Genomic DNA, 6,827 nt, shown 5'->3' on the forward strand with positions numbered 1-6,827 from the left:
CCGGTCACGAAAAAAAAAAAAAAAAGAAAAAAAAAAAAAAAAAAAAAAGACAAGGAGTGATCGTGGAGAAAAATACGTTTCTCTTCTAAAAATGACTGGCAGTGCTCCCAAACCACGAAATCCATTGGGAAGGCAGGTGGGTTCCCACCCTGCCAGCCGCTGTACTGGCACAGAAAGGAAATCCTGGCTCTCAAGTAAACTGTGTCCAGGAGGTGGCCTGTGGCCCAGGCCATGGGCAGAGGCAAGGTGTCAGGTGGTGTGCCCACCCCGCCCCACAAGCAAGCCTGACCACGCAGAGTGATGCAGGCCGCCAGCCACCACGCGCCCAGCGCACTTCCTCAGAGGAAGCTCCACACGTGGTGAGTGGCAGGGGACAGCGCAAAGGCTGACAGACCCTGCTGTGCAAGGCTGAAGCTGAACTGGAAGATGTGTCATGAAAGGAAAACTGAAAAACCAATCTGCTCTCCCACCTGCCAGACGGAGTGCACAGAGAAGGGCAGCCTGGCCCTTTATCTCATCCGCTGCTGACCATGACATGAATATGCTACATGCCATCACGCAGTCCCTCTCACAGCACCACTACGCCCAGCATCAGACCCCACAAAGTGTCTGCCGTGGGCATCTCAGCATTTTCCTGAGCAGGAGATACCAACCATGGGAGAGGTGCTTATGGTCTAGGCAGACAGGGCCCCATGATAGTGCTCATTCAGGGGGTGACACGTCCTGAGCACCAGGCTGGGGAGCACACGAGGTGGGAAACAGGCCACGCCCGTGAGAGCTTTGCCTAGTGGCAGTAGGCAAAGCCCTACATGCGCGATCACAATGCAAGATGAAGGCAGACACCCTGGGAAGCTCCTGGCCACGGCTACGCCCCCACCTGAGCAGCCTAGAGAAAGATGGGGGGAATGTAGGCAGCCCCCCGGCAGGGAACCAATCGCCCCACCTACAATGAGAGGATGCAGCCAGCGTGTAGGATGAGAGTGCCTTCCCGCTCTTTACCATCTCTTCCCTGAACTCTGTGAGGAAAAACGCACACGCGCGTTTACTTGAAATTTACCGAGTTCAGTTCACTCTGCCTTGCCTGTTTCTTTTTTTAAAACACAAGTTAGGGGGCTGGCCCGTGGCTCACTTGGGAGAGTGCGGTGCTGGTAGTGCCGAGGACGTGGGTTCGGATCCTATATAGGGATGGCCAGTCAGCTCACTTCAAAGAGCGTGGTGCTGACAACACCAAGTCAAGGCTTAAGATCCCCTTACCGGTCATCTTTTAAATAAATAAATAAATAAATAAATAAATAAATAAAACACAAGTTAAATAAAATACTAATTGTTGTTCCCCAAACTAGTGACCCACACAACCACCTGGAGGAATCTCAAGGGCACGACAGTGTGTGAAGACAGCCCATCCCACAGATTACGTTCATCCAACACCCTGGAGTGGCAGAGCTGCACAGCTGGAGGAGAGGCCACGGCCTCCAGGGTTTAGAGATGGGGTGACTATAAACAGGCAGGACAAGGAGATCTTCATGGTGACAGAAACGTCTGTACCTTGTTATGGTGGTACTTGCATGGATCTACACATGTGTACCAACGGCAAACTCCTTGTCCTGGCACTGTGCTAGTTACATAAAATGCAGGCAGTGGAGGAAACTTGGTGAGGGGTACATGGACCCTCCCTGTACTATCTCTGCAACTTCCTGTGCATCTAAAGTTATTTAAAAGTTAGATTGTGTAGACAAGTGAGACCACATCAAACTTAACTTCTGCACAAAGGAAACAATCAATAGAGTGAAAAGGCAACCTACAAAATGGGAGAAAATATTTGGAAATCATATGCCTGACAAGAGATTAAATTCCTACCACTCAACCACAAAAAGTGCAAACAATCTGATGGAAACATGGGCAAAGGACTTACACAGGCATTTCTCCAGAGAAGAGATACAAATGATCCATAAGCACATGGAAAGACACTCAAAACCACAATGGGGTACCACCTCACACCCACAGGGTGGCTCCTCTCAAAAACCCGGAAGACAGCCAAGTGCTGGTGAGGACGCAGACAGACACTGGAGCCTTCTGTGCACGGCTGGCAGGAACATGGAATGGTGCATCTGCTGTGCAAAACAGCATACGGTTCCTCAAGACAACATGGAACTACCACATGATCCAGCAATTCCATTTCTGGAAAATAGCCAACAGAATTGAAAGCAGCGTTTCAAAAAGATATCTGCACACCCATGTTCACAGCAGCATTATTCACAGTAGCTAAATGTGAAAGGAACCCAAGTGTCCACCAATGTACGAGTGGATAAACAAACTGTGGCCCATCCACACAATGGGATATATTCAGCCTTGAAAAGGAAGGACCTTCTGACACACGCTACAACTGGATGAACCTTGAAGACATTACACTAAGTGAAATAAGCCAGTCACAAAAAGACAAGTACTGGCCGATTCCACTCACATGAGGCGCCTACAGGAGTCGTATTCTCAGAGACAGCAAGCAGAATGGGGGCTGCCAGGGCTGGGGAGGGGGAGAAGGAGAGCTGTTTAATGGGGACAGAGTCTCGGTTGTGCAAGATGAAAAAGTTTTGGAGATGAGTGGCAGAACAATGTGAATATGCCTAACATTACTGAATGGTGCAACTAAAAATGGGAAGACAGTAAGTAAGAGATTGTGGTTTTTAACCACAATTTAAAAAACTGTCCTGACAAGTCTGAAGACCATCTGCCATCCCACTCTACCCGCTCTGCACTCTAACGTGCTCCAAGCATCTGCCACAGGCCAGGCTCCATGCTAACACTGAGGACACAGAGGCTGCCCGGGAGTGGGGGGTGGGGGTGGGGCTGCAGTCAAAGGAAACAACAGGTGACACACACACAAAGCAAGTGTAAGCATGAGAAAAGCCACAGAAACCAGGAGAGACAGCCTCTGGGAGCAGGTGGCGTTCAGGCTGAGACCCTAGGGACGAGGAGGAGGGCAACGGGCAAAGCGCAGAGCGGCCAAGAGCAGGTAGGGGAGGATGGCAGCAAGAGCCATCCTGGGGATGGAGATGTTCCCACACAGCCACATCTTGCATACTGTGGCCCTCGGAGCAGGTGCAGGCTCTGTATCCCTCAGCTCTCTGCACACCACTGGGCCACAGTCGTGCCTGCATCCTAGACTGGCTCTATCCTATCTTTGCTGGCCCAAAGGCAGGAGAGAGACAGAATTCAGGGAGCTGTCAGATGGGAAGCTGGCCCCTACACTAGGTGAACTGGGGGTGGTAGCTTGAGAGAGAAGTCAGTACAAGACACTGAGCTGAGGGAGGCAGAGGACTTCCTGGAGGAGCTGGAGGAGAAAGTAGAGCAGAGCTCAAGGAACCACTGGGGACGACCAGAGGACACTCTCCTGCAGCTTCACTGTACCCCCAGGTTTCCAGCACCACCACCCTCAACAGCACTCTAGGTCATGGTCTGTGGCTGCAGCCTGCCAGGGCGGGACACAGTCCACACCAACCTGAGATCCCTACCTTGCTGGGGGTTTCAGGAGCAGCTTTCCAAAATGAGTTCCCAGGAACATCCTGCATTTACAAATATGCAAATACCCACTGCCCCTGCCCTGCCTGCCCTAGAGCCATCTGCTCCTGGCTCTAACAGCTTTCTCTCTGCAAGTTCCCAAAGTGCTTTGCTGCCTACACACATGACCTTGACTTCCTGGTTAACCTCACCCACTCCCCGGGGCAATCCCACACCCAGCACTATGTCACCTCACACGCAGCATGATGGCCTGAGAACAGGCCCAGCAACCCACAGGTGGCTCTGAACGGCCTGAGCATTAAGCTGGGGCCCAGCCACCTATAGGCTGCTCCCTGGTCGACCCTGCCCACAGCAGCTCCCTTACGGTGTTTTGCCAGCTGCAGCCAGTCTACAGTGGCAGTGATGCCACCATCTCAGTTCTGGAAACCCTGCTACAAACCCCAAAGGGCCAGGAGGCAACCAGGACAAGCTCTCACGTTTAGTTCATCAGAACACTTCCATGGAGCAGTTGTTGGCCTGGGTTGGTATTTTAGTTCATAATGGCCCTCGACTGAGAGCAGCTTACAAAAGCCCTGTGTGCTGTAGCACTAAGGTGCCCCCCCGAGCCCAACTGTGAGCTCCAACCGCTGGTCAGAGCAAACCCTCCCCTGAGAGAAAAAACACCAAGAAATCCCGTCAGCCACAACCAAATCACAGTGAATATCAAACGCAGAGATGAATCCCTTTTGTATTGCTATTTTTAACACTCCAGGGAAAAACTAATATTTACTGAGAGTACATTTTTGACAAGCACCATGTCAGTGCTGTGCATGTATTAACTTCTTTGCAGATGAGAAAACTGAGGCACAGGGAGGCTAAGGACCTGCCCGAGACCCTCAGCTGGCCCAGTGCTCCCAGGACAAAGGCCTCTGAGGATGCAGGGCTGCCTAGCCCGATGGGTCTTGCTGCCTCTAGACTCTGCCTCTCCAATCAGCCTGCTGAGGCAGGCTAAGGACCCCTTAGGATTGGGGTCCCCAGCTTCCTGCCGGGCTCTCCCAGAGATGATATAAACTCAAAGCCAGCTCCTGCGCCCAACAGGTTGGACCTCCACATCCTGCTGCATTCCAAACTACTGCAGGGTCCCCACACACACACTCCCATTGTCCTTTCCCTCCTGCCGCCTCCCTGAGATCTTGCACTCCTTATGACTGAGCCCCACGTGACCTCTCCTGCTGTTGGGGGCCCTGCACGGTCCTTGCAGGACACAGGACCTGTTTCTAGTGGGATGAAAGCTGCTTTATGGGGGCTGGCCAGTGGCTCACTCGGGAGAGTGTGGTGCTGATAACACCAAGGCCACGGGTTCGGATCCCATATAGGGATGGCTGGTTAGCTCACTGGGTGAGCGTGGTGCTGACAACACCAAGTCAAGGGTTAAGATCCCCTTACCGGTCATCTTTAAAAAAAAAAAAAAAAAGCTGCTTTATGCATCTTGGTGTCCTGAGCAAACTACATGGAGCAGGTGGTTGATAAATTATTTTTCAAATTGTTTAAAAGCAACTAAACCATTGCTAACACACAGAAAGCTTGTAATGATTTTTAAGGGAATAATTTTTAAAGAAAAAGATTAAAAGTTTCTTTCAAAGAAAAAAAGCCAACTCCTATCCCTACTTGCAAAGAGAAACAGGAAACCCCAAGCACATTCAGTCCCAAGATAAACCTAGATTCAACTCCCCTCTAGATTTCCAATCTCTCTACCTGTCAGCCCTTGAGGCCAGCTTTCTCCTTCTAACTTGTGAATTTCAGATTACTTTCTTTTTTTTTTTTTTCAAGATGACTGGTAAGGGGATGTTAACCCTTGACTTGGTGTTGTCAGCACCACGCTCACCCAGTGAGCTAACCAGCCATCCCTATACAGGATCCGAACCCGTGGCCTTGGTGTTATCAGCACCGCAGTCTCCCGAGTGAGCCATGGGCCGGCCCCAGATTACTTTCTTTTTTTTTTTTTCTTTTCCTTTTTTTGTCTTTTTTACTGACCGGTAACAGGATCGCAACCCTCGGTGTTGCGCCCGTACCGGGGACTGGCAACGGGATCGCAACCCTCGGTGTTGCACCCGCACCGCGCTCAGCCAGTGAGTGGGAACCGGTCTCCACATGGGATCCGAACCCTCGGCGGGAGCGCCGCCGCGCTCACAAGCGGCGCACTCTCCAGTGCGCCACCGGGCCGGCCCCCAGATTACTTTCTTTTAAAAGAGAAAATAGAAACAGAACAGTACCGAGAAGAAAATAACTACTCACCCACAGCCCCACCACTACAAATGAGCCACTTCAGATCATTTCTTATGAAGACCATAATATGCAAGCACAAGGTTTCACTTCAAAGGGAGTTGAGCCACTTATTGCCAGCAAAGAGCAGACTTTGATCCTCCTTGTCAAGGCTCTGGAAAACCTATATATAATTTCTGCAGAGACAACCTGGTTTTTGTGTCATTCCTGATCTTTAAACACCACAGAACTGTTTAAAGAACAAATATAGAACAGAGAAATAAGGGTAAGGACTTAATGGCAAAACAGATTAAGACCAAAAAAGCAACAAAAATAGTTAGCTCAAAATCACCCCAATTCACACAGACAAAGGGAAATGAGAGGAACTGTAATCCTCCTCCAGACCTTAAGCACTGAAAGACACACACTCTGTGCACACGCTGAGCACATGCAACCTGCCTTTTTGCTCTTTGAGTTTGGATGCACATTCCAAATTCAACCAGGTGCTAAGAGAGACCAAGCAAGAACACGTGTCACTCCTGAGATCATCCTGAACGTCTGGACTGACCCCCACAGCGAAAATCGACAGAGGGCCAGGTCCTCAGTCACTTTACTGAAGAGAAAACTCTGCCACGCAACTGTTAAAACCTCCTGGGATTCAAATGACAAACAAAATGAGGTGCTCACCTATTTCTGAAAAAGATTTTTATGGCCATTTTTTAAAGTCTCCTGGGCAGAGAGCCCTCTGCCTCCCCTCTAGAAAAGTCCTTTCGAGGTGCACAGGGGGAGACTCGGTTTGCGTTGGGCGGTAAAGGGCGGGCGGGCTGGGCGGCTCGTCCTCGCCCCCAGAAGCGCGAGATCTGAAGGGGGATACTACCCGCCCTCCGGCCGCCCGGCCCGGGGCGCCCCCGCAGACGCCACCATCCCAGGTGCCAGCGCCAGCCTTACCGTCCGCGAGTAGACCCGGGCATAAGCCCGAACCCGCCGCCGTCCGCGAGGAGACCCGCTCTCGTTCCCGACCCCGCCGCCGTCCGCGAAGGGACCTGGCCTGTTCCCGAGCCCGCCGGGCA

At 51.4% G+C, this 6,827-nt stretch overlaps 1 protein-coding gene across 2 annotated transcripts in view; it reads right to left on the minus strand.

Moving 5' to 3' along the window:
- Positions 1–5,836, minus strand: part of CLCN7 (chloride channel, voltage-sensitive 7) — a 27,330-nt gene extending 21,494 nt beyond the window's left edge. For both annotated transcript variants that reach the window (XM_008581374.1, XM_008581366.1), the window contains exon 1: positions 5,791–5,836. The gene's annotated coding sequence lies outside the window, so the exon portion shown is untranslated. The remainder of the gene's footprint in view (positions 1–5,790) is intronic.
- Between the last annotated feature and the right edge of the window lie 991 nt (positions 5,837–6,827).

Source organism: Galeopterus variegatus, unplaced genomic scaffold, assembly GCF_000696425.1.
Source record: "Galeopterus variegatus unplaced genomic scaffold, G_variegatus-3.0.2 Scaffold92, whole genome shotgun sequence".
NCBI classification, from domain to species: Eukaryota; Metazoa; Chordata; class Mammalia; order Dermoptera; family Cynocephalidae; genus Galeopterus; species Galeopterus variegatus.